This window comes from Panthera pardus, unplaced genomic scaffold (genome assembly GCF_024362965.1).
Source record: "Panthera pardus isolate Hobbes unplaced genomic scaffold, ASM2436296v1 HiC_scaffold_13, whole genome shotgun sequence".
NCBI lineage: Eukaryota > Metazoa > Chordata > Mammalia > Carnivora > Felidae > Panthera > Panthera pardus.
Window position 1 is genome coordinate 18,177,938 of NW_026526688.1, and position 12,135 is coordinate 18,190,072.

Consider the following 12,135-nt stretch of genomic DNA (forward strand, 5'->3'; position numbering starts at 1 on the left):
TAAAAGAGCTCTGCTTTCCTCCTGGAATCCCATCCTTCCCTAAGTATGACAAGAGGGAACAATGAGGCCCACTTGTTCCTCACTGGGGAAGAAATACACAAAGCGAGCTTAAGTAAATCTCCATCTCAATAAATATCCTTTCACATACTTTCAGATGTGAGCTGCTATTGAAAAACACTCAATATTCATTGAATGAATGGTGGCCAAGGATATATTTGAACAAACAAAGTGTCATCACAGCACCTCGCTAATTTGGAAGTTGTCTATCACACAATGGAACCATAGAACATAGCTAAGAACTGAGAAGAAAACAAAACAGATGTCTTAGAACACTTTACAACTGGGCACTATCAACAAAGGCATCATTTTAGTCTGTTTATATGTTACTTACAGTTCAAGTCAGCCAGGTTTTTGGGTTTCTTTGGTGAAAGGCCTTGAATTTTGGAGCCAGAAGGACTTGGGCTCGGATTCAAATAAATTTAACCCTTTTCTTAATCTGCAAGGTAGAAATAATGGCATCTAACCACAAAGTCATACTATGAGAATTAAAGGAGCTAACATATGAAAAGAATCTAATGAAATCTTATAGATAAAAATGTATTTAATAGTGACTTCTTTTTTCTCCTTTTCCAAGACCAAGGCAGACGGGAAGCAGAAGTTGAGGAGGTTTCAAAGATGGACAGATAACAGTAACAAGAAATAACAGGCCTAACCTGACCAGAAAGGATATTATGTGGAAAAATAACTCAAAACCACCAGGATCCTTCTTCACTTCCAAGGCCATCACTGGGTCACAGTAACCAAGAAAAGGTGAAATTATATTCAGTATCTTTCTCAGAAGTTGGTGAGACAGGACAGGGACTGTAGACTACTTCTCTCCAAAATAAATAAGATAGAAAATGTTGGGGCTGGGAAACTTTGCTCAGGGTAGAGGAAAGGGGAGGTGCCACCTTACAAGAAATGGATATACCCGAAGAGCTTGGGTTAACTCTATCCATGGAGCAGAGGTTAGCAGTCTTTCAGTAAAGGGCCAAATAGTAAATATTTTCAGCTTTGTGAGCCACAGAAGGCCTCAGTTACATATATTTCTTTCACGTGTGTATGTTTGTTTTGCCACACTTTAAAAATGTAAAGAAAAAAAATTCTTAATTTACATGCTGTACAGGAGCAAACCACAGATTGGATTTAGCCCACAGGCCATACTTTGCTGACAGTGATGTCCTGTACAGGATTCAAGTTAAGCGCCTTTTAAAACCCATTACATAAAATAATGGGTGAAGTGTTGACGTCTGCATTTAAGTCACCTCACTAGAATCGAAACTTCATTTACTATCATTTTAAATAAATGCACTAATTGGGGTTTACTCATGTTAATATGCCTCTGCTTATAAATGGGAATTTTAACCAACCCAAACAATAAATGGCAAAACTAGGACTCCTATACACATCGGGGAGAAAAGTAAAACTGTATCACAAATAAGAGCTGGCGTTTATTGCAAATGTGCTCCGGGCAACATATATGTGACTTGTTATGGACTGAATTGTGCGTCCCCCCGGCCCCTGCCAAATTCATGTGTCGAAGCCCTAATCCCTGGTGTGACTGTATTTGGAAACAGGACCCGTAAAGTAGTTAAGGTTAAATAAGGTCATAAGGGTGGAGCCCTAACTCAATAGGACTTGTGTCCTTCTAAGAAAAATGCACACCAGGAGTGTGTGTGCCCAGAACAGAGGTCACAAGAAGCCTGCTTGTCTGCCAGCCAGGAAGAAAGCCCTCACCAGGAACCAACACTGCCGGCACATCGATTTTACACTCCTGGGGTAAAGTCTGCTGTTGAAACCACTGAGTCTGTAGTATTCTGTTGTGGCAGAGTTGGGGTTTGAACCCAGGCAAACTAACTCAGGGTCATGCTCTTAACCAGGTTACAGTGACATTCTTCTCTGGTTTATGGTAAAGATGGCTTCCCACTTAATTAAATAGCACTCATAGGAAGAGCTAACTAGCATATAATAATGGGACTTGAAATGCTTTCACACATGACCACCTGAAGACTTCTCTAAGTGTCAATCATACAAATTTTACTGCTTCCAAAAGGAGCTAAACAAAGAAGAGATTGATGGCCTATTGCTTGGCAGGGTGGATGCTGGAATCTGCCCAAGGGAAGAAATGTGAACCAGATTGTATTTTACCCCTTATGCCTTATATAACATATATGTACCTACAACGTACACCATGGCAACTTTTGTATAGACACTTTTATATAGACACTTTTATATAAACCATTTTTTTGTGCAAAATGAAATGTATACTAAAGGAAAGATTAATTTCCAAAATAAACTAGTCTTCCAGATTTTATAGATGTGAAGGGGATGAAGCAGACATACCCAAGCGACCCAACCTTTATTTTGGCAATCTTCTTTTACCCTCTTTCTTTCCTCGTTGCTCCTGATCTCTGAACTCAGAATCCAGCATTGGCTAATCCCCAGTGGTGTTACACTAGAGAAATGCTCAGGCTGGGCTTAGAGGTTAATCCTGAACTGAATTAACTCCTAACTGATTCCACAATCGAAGACTGTTGCAGGAATAGGAAAACAATGGCTAATATGGGCAGAGAATTATCACTAAAGGTTGTCAACTCTTGCGCTTACCCGGTCTGCAAGTTTAATAATCAAATACATAACCTACATGATTTTGAAGGGGCTCATCTGAATATTCTGAATGAAAAATGACAATCCAGGAGGGCACAAAAAGACCCCACACTGCAAACCGGTTCTCTGGCACCAGTGTTAGATGAATCAAATTTATTCCATCCTGTACCTTCAGAGGTATAGAAATGACTTTCTGAAATGTTGAAGTAGGCATTTTTAAAAATTTCTTTTCTAGAAAACATGCACTGAATACCTCTTATAAATATTCAGTTGGATTATGGTGGAAACAGCCTGAAACATAGATAGTAGACTTCATAACTTACTAAGCGTTTTTTTGAGAAACATTTATTACAAAAGATTAGTAACTAACCCAATACAAAGATACTAAAGTTGATTGTCATTTTTTTTCTCTCACTCTTACTTTATATGGTTGGTATTCAAAATGTTAAATCTATGACTGGTGTGGTTTGTTCGCTGCTAAAAAAAAATGGAGCAGTGTGATTGTTGTACATGTGTTCAGGCAAGAGTAGCTTATGTTATTGACAGTATTAATATGATAGTTAGCACTTTTTGCATTCAACCATCAATATTTAAGAAGCACCCAAAATCTAGAGTGCCTGGATGGCTCAGTCGGTTAAGCATATGATTCTTGATTTCGGCTCAGGTCCTGATCCCGCAGTCCCAAGAAGGAGCCCATGTCGGGTGGGGTTCCGCACTGAGAGCGGAGCCTGCTTAAGAGTTTCTCTCTCTCTCAAAGAAAAAAAAAGAAAAAAAGAAGCACCCAAAATGTGTCAAGCACTCTTCTAGATACTTTGGATATACCACCAGTGAGTAAAACAAAGATCTGTGCCCTTGGGAAGCTCACTTCTAACAGGTAGAAAATGAACAATAAACAACAAGCAGGACAAATAAGTAAATCACTGTATAAGTTTGGAGGGAGACTCCAGACAACTGAAAATGCCCCATGGCAGGACTTGGTGTTTTGAGGAAAAATAAAGTGACTGGTCTAAGGGTGGAGTGCTTGGGCAGGTGCAAGTAGCAGGAAATGAAATACAAGATGGGACTGAAGAGGTGGCAGGACGGATCAAGCCACACAGTGCAGGGTGAGATATGGGCCAGGATCTGGTTTGGTTTATGTAGAGTGCCGTGGGAGAGAGCTACTGGAGGGTGCCCGCTGGAAAGTGATGGAATGTAACTGACATTTTCACTGGAGAACTTTGGCTTCTTTGTGAGGAAGACTCTAAGGGGGCAATGGAGTAAAAGGGAGGACTTCGGGGCTTTGAGCCAATTGTGGCTTGGACTGGGGCGATGGTCAGGGAGATGGTGAGGGGTGGTCAGCTGGAAAATAATTTGGAAAGAAGCCAATAGGATGTTCTAATATGTGAGGGGTGACAGGTAAAAAGAAGTCCAACTTAGTTTTGCCCTAACTGGGACCGTGGTAATTTTGGGAACAGGATCTCTTCGTCTGTACCAGGCAAACTAGCCGTGTAGAACCAGCCAGAGTAGCTACAGTCAGGCACCTTTTAGGAAATTATACCCAGTGATCATGTGGAGGCAGAGAGCCTGGGGCATGATATGTAATGGTTTGGAACAAGCATCAAAAACAAAAAGAATAGAATGGAAACAGAATATAAGGTATCAGAGAACATCACATATAATAAAGAAAATATGCATATTTATATATTTGTATGCACTTAAATATCTATATCTATATCTATATCTATATCTATATCTATATCTATATCTATATCTATATCTATATAAAGGAAGCAGTGTTTGCATATAATAGATCAGGATTAAAAGTAATTCTTACTATGGATTTAGGTCAAAAAATTTGAAAGCACCTGACCCAGTATGCCTCTCAGAGCACAGCACATTGTAGATGATTCAGTGGTTTTGTTGAATTAGAATGAAAACAAAAGAAAAAATATGAATTGGTCTGGTAATAAAACATTTCTTTTCTTCGTCCTAGGGAAGGGGCACGGGGAGAGAAATGTAGTCATCTTTTTCCTCCATGTTAGCTATGACCACAGACCCAGTAAACTGTGCATACAAAAAAAAACCTTAGGGGCAGTACTTCATTATTATGCAATTTCCAGGGACAGCACTGTCCTTAATTCAGTGAAACAGACTGAAAGGTCAGGGTGAGTGGTGACAAGCAGTTCTGCCTATTTCCAAGGGTAATAAAGTTTTGATTCCTTGACCAAGGTATTGCATTGGTTGACATGGGCCTGGAGCCTATATTCAGGCTTACAAGTCCATATTCTTTTAACACTTAAAATATATTAACTAGAAAGCATGCCAGCTTTGGTGAATGGAAAATAGTTTGTTGTGTTTGGTGCAGTTAGGGAGAGGCACAGACTAAACTGGAAAGGCCAGTGGTAATTTCGGGGCTATGAGACATGCAGCCTATATGCCAGGGATGCTAGGTTTAAACATGTGCGTAGCCGTGTTGTAGAGCAATCCCTCCACTAAAGTAACGGATTTAGTATTTATATCCATGCTTTTTTAAAGTTTGTTGTCAGTGACTCCCTATCTCCTGGATGAACAGAGCTAGTCAATTGCCTGCCACAGGAGAGTTCAGATTACTACATCAGAAAGGCAGAGTGGGGGAGAGGGGGAAGGAAAGAAAACAACAACAACAAAAAAAACAAGTAGATGTTTCTTTTTCTGCAACATTGTTTTTTGAAGCTCACCCACCCTTCCATTGCCATTTTCACTGACTACCTGAAACTATTCTTCCAATGAGGTGAAATATTCATAGGCCTTTTGACACAAAGTGTGGAATTTTTGAGGGACTATTGGTGATATGGAAGGGAACGCTCTTGCTGCCCTAGCACCTGACTCACTATGGGAAGTCGGGACAGTGGAAGGAACCCAGCGCCCACTCCCTCCACGGCCACTGGGCTCTTTTTGGGCTACAGTGTTGAAAAGGAGGAAGACTGGAGAGGGGGAAAGCCATGGGGAGTCTGGTTAAGATGTAATGGAGGCCTGAACCAGAACACAGGGACACCAGAGAGGCCACATTTTCAGAAAAATATGTTTCAGATTTGTAGTTTACAAATTTCATGAATTTTATCTTGAAGATTTTAAAACCTAGGCTGCTTTCTCTTCTATCTGTGTAATATGAAATAGCTTTTTCGCTGGCATGGGAATTAAAAAAATTACTCTAAGCAAAACATAATTAGAAAGATAAACATACTTCCTTCTTAAGCATATGATATATGCATAAGCCTAATCGAAAATATTTTGCTGGCTTTGCTATTCAGTATTATCTGTGTCACAGCTCCCCATTCCCACCCCTCCCTCTGAGGCCCATTAGAGCAGATAATTATGAGTTGACTTGATATAGGGAAGAGCCAAATTAAGCGGTGATGTAACCAGTGAGAGCCACGCTAATCCTTTCCATCCCACACAGCAGGTGATTCTCAGATAGGCTCTTTACCAGGCTGATGGTTGGAAAGTTTTAGAAACGCAGTCACAATTAATGTCCGTGAACCTAGGCAACAACTTAGCCTCTGTAGAGATCACAGATATCCTCCCCTCTTTCTTTCTTCTTCTTCTTCTTTCCCTCTTTTTGTCTGGAGAGTTTGGCATCATGTTAAGATACCTGGCATTCTGATTCAAGTTCTAATTTCTGAGATATTCCAAATGATCCACTGCTGGCGCAAATAGAAAAATCTCATATTGTATGGAGCACCTGTCAGGCTTCACTGCAGGACATCAAAACACTATTTCTCGTCACTTGACAGTATTTTGGTTACATTCACCACAGCTTCCTTATATAAAACACTGTTCTCTCTCCATTTGTGTAAGTGTGCAAAAAGTTCCCTTTAGGTGTTTTCTAGTGCAAAAGTTGGAGAAGGCATGAGTAAAACTTCTGGATATACATACTTAAGCTTTCTATAATAAATGATTTTTAAGTGATGATTTTAAGCATAGTTAAGGTAACGTACATTCTATTTTCACTCAAGCAGATTTATATACAAAAGCATTCTATGGCCCATGAACAAAAATGACATGGCTGGGTCACTGTCATCAGGCTTACATTTAAAATTATCTTCTAGGATTGGGAATGAATGTATGTTGGTCCCACCTTCATTCCCTGCCAGATCCCGTTTGCTGCAAAGTTTCCCTCTGTAAGTCTATTGGTTGAGAATAGGGGAGCGGTTGCCAAATATCTGAGAACAGAAAAGAACTTGACTTACATTACCATAATGTTTTGTCCAGTTGAACCTAATGACTCCATCAACAGTATGTAGCATATAATGTTTTTATTTATTTAATAAGAAGTGTAGTGAAGCATTTGAAACAACCTGAATCCCCAATGAGAGACTGGTTAAGTAAATTATGAGTTATAAAGAGATATAAAAATGCTATAATATTGGAAATGGAAAAGGAAGCAGATAAAAATCATATACTTTTGTTTATAAGTATTAAAATTTAGGAAAATGTACATTTATTGAAAAAAGAAACTAGTCATTAAGATAGCAGAATGGTTGTATTATTTCTTTGTTTGTGTGTCTCCTGATATGATGCTCTGAGAATACGGCATCAGTTATACAAATACCCCTGTGAAAAACGCATGAAGTAGATCTGATCATGAGGAAACATCTGACAAAGCCAAGATGAGGGCCAGTCTCTAAAATAACTGGCCTCTACTCTTCAAAACTTTCAAACCCATGAAAGACACACACACACACACACACACACACACACACACACACACACACACACAAAATGATGCCCCATTCTGGATTAAAGAAACTAAAGAGACATTTAAAACTAAAAGCAATGTGTGATCCTGGGCTAGAAAAAAATTTATAATAGATCCTATTAGGACTGGTATACATTTGCTAACTTCAAAGAAAACTCATTCTTAATAAAAATGATTGCAATTTTAGCCTACGGCCACTTACCACAAAACATTCATGAGGAAAATAATTCAATAAATAATCACATACTTATTTTACAGTAAAAATTCAATATTTAAATACAATATGTAAATATCAGTGATAAAAAAGTAAAGCTTTAAATTTCAGTGAGTATTTTATTGACTTTTTATTATAAAAATTTGAATTTTCTTTAAAAGTCTTATATTTTTCATTTGCCTTTCCAATATTTTATAATAAAAATTTCTTGAAGTTGCTTTTCTATGTTGCTTATATTTTTTAGAAAGTTTAATTATCTTTGATATCCCTGTCAATATTCCAGGAAAAGACAAAATATCAGTAGTCTAACAAGGACAAGTACTTGGTCATTATATTGCTTTTTTTCTTGGCTTAGTGAAACTAAATTTTTAATAATTAAACTTACAATGACAAAAAGGGATATTCTTTTTTCTTAATAAAAATTAGCCCTTAAGAAATCAAGGGATATTCTTTGTTCTTAAAAACTAAAATTTGGGGTGCCTGGGTGGCTCAGTCTAGGTTAAGCATCTGCCTTCAGCTCAGGTCATGATCTCATAGTTTGTGGGTTCAAGCCCCACGTCAGGCTCTGTGCTGACAGCTCAGAGCCTGGAGCCTGCTTCGGATTCTGTGTCTCCCTCTCTCTCTGCCCCTCCCCCATTTGCTCTCTCTCAAAAACGAATAAAACATTAAAAAATTTAAAACTAGAATTTAATGATTTCAGATTATTTGAAGAGAAAACTTCATTTGTAGTTGAACTAAAAACAAAGCAAAGAAACAACACAAAAACAAAGGAAACATATTTGACCATAATTATATTGTTACATAGAAGCAAAAAAAGAAAAAGAGTCATTATATTGTAACTCTCTTTTTACACTGAAATTTTCTATATAGATTGGGCTTAGGATCCAATTCTGCAATTTATTCTGTCTGATAGTCGCCACTTTCATTTTGCATATGACACCAGAATCTATTTTATTTACCATAGCAGCAAATCTCATGGGTTAGAATTAGATTCTAACAAAGACGTCAGTCTGTCTTGGTGGATGAATTTTCAGTTCAACTACAACAAAGAAAAATCCTATCTCAATACCTTACCTGCTTAAAAGATTATTTAATGTTTTGCTTTGTTCTTTTGGATTAGCTGTAATTGCAGAAAAGAAGTCTTCATAGTCCAGAATGACAACTGTTACAACTGTAATTGTTGCTCCAGTCGTAATGACAGGTTTAATTTAAAACTGCTCCTTCTCACTCAGAGTACTGTGAGACCAACAACTCTGAACTGCTGTTTGGAGTTAAGAGTTGGCCATGGTATAGAGTGAAGATAATTTGATCTCCACAGGAATTCAGATTCTAATTTGAGCCTCACTAATCAGTGTTCTAATCAGGGAAACTAATCAACTGTATATACTGTAAGTTTATCTATTAGAAAGCCTTGGATTTCTCCCAGAGCTACAGCCAAATATTTCAAACGGCAACCAACTTTGCCTTGTCATTGCTCATACTTGATCATCAGAAAATCATGTCTATGTCAGGAAAACAAAGGGTCTTTGATTCCATGTGTATGCCAGTCATTTGCCTGCTAAATGCTAATGGATCCCACAGTTATGCCACATTGACCTGCTTCAACACAGTGTAAAGTGAAAATTTTCCCTAAAGTCCTTGTCTTTCTTATACTTACATTTGCATTTGATCAAGATAGCATGAAGTTTAGTACTACCCACATTTACACATAATTTTGTATTTTAAAACTTAAAAAAGTATTACTAGGTTTCTTGCTTGGGGATGTGACTCTTCTACTCAATGGCCATTTATTATGAAGCTATTCTGTACCAGACACTGTGCAGATAAGAGTAGATAAGACAGTACATGTGGAAATGAGACAAAGGGAAAGACTGCAAAGGAAATATGAATAACTTGTATTCACCATGTATTAATTTACCTTGATGGATTTACAGGTATAATACATCTGAACTATAACATCAAGAGACAACAAATAGATACATATGCACATTTGTTGGTTTTAATTAGTTAGCACTTGAAAATAAAGTATTGAAGCTTTTCCTTCTCTCTTGGTTCACAGAAGCCACTCCATAAGATGGGTTGAAAGTACAAGAAGGTACCAAGTAATCTCCCCCAATTATGAGTTCCTACAAGAAAGTCTAGTTCGGGGTGCCTGGGTGGCTCAGTCGGTTGAATGTCCGACTTCAGCTCAGGTCACGATCTTGCAGTCTGTGAGTTCGAGCCCCGCGTCGGGCTCTGGGCTGATGGCTCAGAGCCTGGAGCCTGCTTCCGATTCTGTGTCTCCCTCTATCTCTGACCCTCCCCCATTCATGCTCTGTCTCGCTCTGTCTCAAAAATAAATTAAAAAAAAAAAAATTAAAAAAAAAAAAAAGAAAGTCTAGTTCATGGACTTTTATCTGTGCATTTAGACTAGAGTTATCTTAGAGATAAAAAGAAGAGGAAACTGTGGGCCAAATGAGGCTAGAAATAGAAGGCAAATCAGATTTCGCAGTAAAAATCAAAGTTTTTGCATTAAGACCTCGGAAGAGACTATTATAGACAAAGCAGACAAATCTTTGCACTTGCAGATTTCACATTTAAGATTTAATATTACAATCTGTCTTTGCCATGAGACAGGGAGTCGTTTTGAAAATTGTTCGATATTCAACAATACAATGGAAAAATAATATAAAACTTCTGTAAAATGAAAGGGTGAATATTATAAAAGATGCAATATTTCATGTGGCCAATAACAGTGAAAGGATTGCTCAGGTCACGACAAACTCAATGACAAATGAAAGACTAGCAGTCTAGATGAGCTAACAATGAAAGAAAAGGAAAGGAAACAAAGTTAACAAATAATAGTAAATAAAATAGAATGACTTAACCACTAAAAAATTAAGAAAGATTATGGGGAAAGTAGATAAAACCTAAAAATTATTTTAAAAATTATAAATATTTAAATTTTGCTTTAAACTCAAATGGGGACTAAAGAGAGAAGAGGGCTGCGTAGGAGGATGCTGGGCTCTCCACATCCTGCTAATCACTTAGATTCCACCCACATCTGCCTAAATAACCCAGAAAACCGCCAGAAGACTAGCAGAACAGACTCTCCGGAGCCAAGCGTAGATGAGAGGCCCACGGAAGAGGGTAGGAAGGGCGGAGAGGTGGTGGGCGCTTCACGGACTGGCAGGAGGGAGCCAGGGCGGTGGAGGGGCAGGCAGCCCATCCAGCAAGGCAGAGCCCACGAGTCTGACTTGCAAAGGCGGAAGCTCCAGACTCCATGAGTTCTGACAGCCAGTGGGAATTAACATCTGGAATGTTATAAGTCAACAGCTCTGCTCCAAAAGCGGGAGAGCTAGAGGACAATGGGAGGGAGAGTTGTTGAGCCCCAGAAGATAGAGCTCAGCTGGGCTGGGGAACAAAGGTGCTGGGAAGCACCATCTCCCTTGCCCATCCCCCAGCCAAAATCCCAAAGGGAACCAGTTCCCATCATGGAACTTGCTTGCACCGTGCAAACACCCAATGCTGTGCTCCTGTGGATCCATCCCTCTGACGGGTCTGCCTGCCTCCCTCCTAGTGCTGCAGGGCCCCTCCCGCAGTGGACCACCAAAGGCAAAGTGAGCTAAGCCTGCCCCTCTTGCCCTGTGCACCTTGCAGATCCACCCCGGCTAATACGCCAGATCCCATAGAAGCAGTACCACAAGCCTGGCAGTGTGCAAGTAGCCCAGACAGGGGCCACACCACTCCACAGTGAGTCCTGCCCCTGGGAGGGGGGAAGATAAGATACACACCAGTCTGACTTTGGCCCCAGCAGTGGGCTGGGGGCAGGTCTGACTGCAGCCCCGCCCACCAACACAAGTTACTCCAGACATAATAGGGGAAGAGCCCTGCAGTTCCGCACCACTCCAGGGACTATCCAAAATGACGAAACGGAAGAATTCTCCTCAAAAGAAATTCCAGGAAGTAGCGACAGCTAACGAATTGATCAAAAACGATTTAAGCAATATAACGGAACATGAATTTAAAATAATAGTCATAAAATTAATCACTGTGCTTGAAAAAAGTATAGAGGACAGCAGAGAATCTATTGCTACAGAGATCAAGGGACTAAGAAACAGTCAAGAGGAACTAAAAAATGCTATAAATGAGGTGCAAAATAAAATGGAGGCGACTACAGCTCGGATTGAAGAGGCAGAGGAGAGAATAGGTGAATTAGAAGATAAAATTATGGAAAAAGAGGAAGCTGAGAAAAAGAGAGATAAAAAAAATCCAGGAGTATGAGGGGAGAATTAGAGAACTAAGTGACGCAATGAAACAGAACAATATCCGTATAATAGGGATTCCAGAGGAGGAAGAGACAGTAAAAGGGGATGAAGGTATACTTGAACAAATCATAGCTGAGAGCTTCCCTGATCTGGGGAAGGAAAAAGGCACTGAAATCCAAGAGGCACAGAGAACTCCCTTCAGACGGAACTTGAATCGATCTTCTGCACGACATATCATAGTGAAACTGGCAAAATACAAGGATAAAGAGAAAATTCTGAAAGCAGCTAGGGATAAACACGCTCTAACATAT

At 39.3% G+C, this 12,135-nt stretch overlaps 1 long non-coding RNA gene across 1 annotated transcript in view; it reads right to left on the bottom strand.

The window, feature by feature from the left end:
- LOC109250983 (uncharacterized) overlaps positions 1 to 12,135 on the bottom strand; it is a 125,112-nt gene that overhangs the window by 62,752 nt on the left and 50,225 nt on the right. The window contains exon 2 of the long non-coding RNA XR_002073294.2: positions 392 to 496. This is a non-coding gene — a long non-coding RNA (uncharacterized LOC109250983). The remainder of the gene's footprint in view (positions 1 to 391; positions 497 to 12,135) is intronic.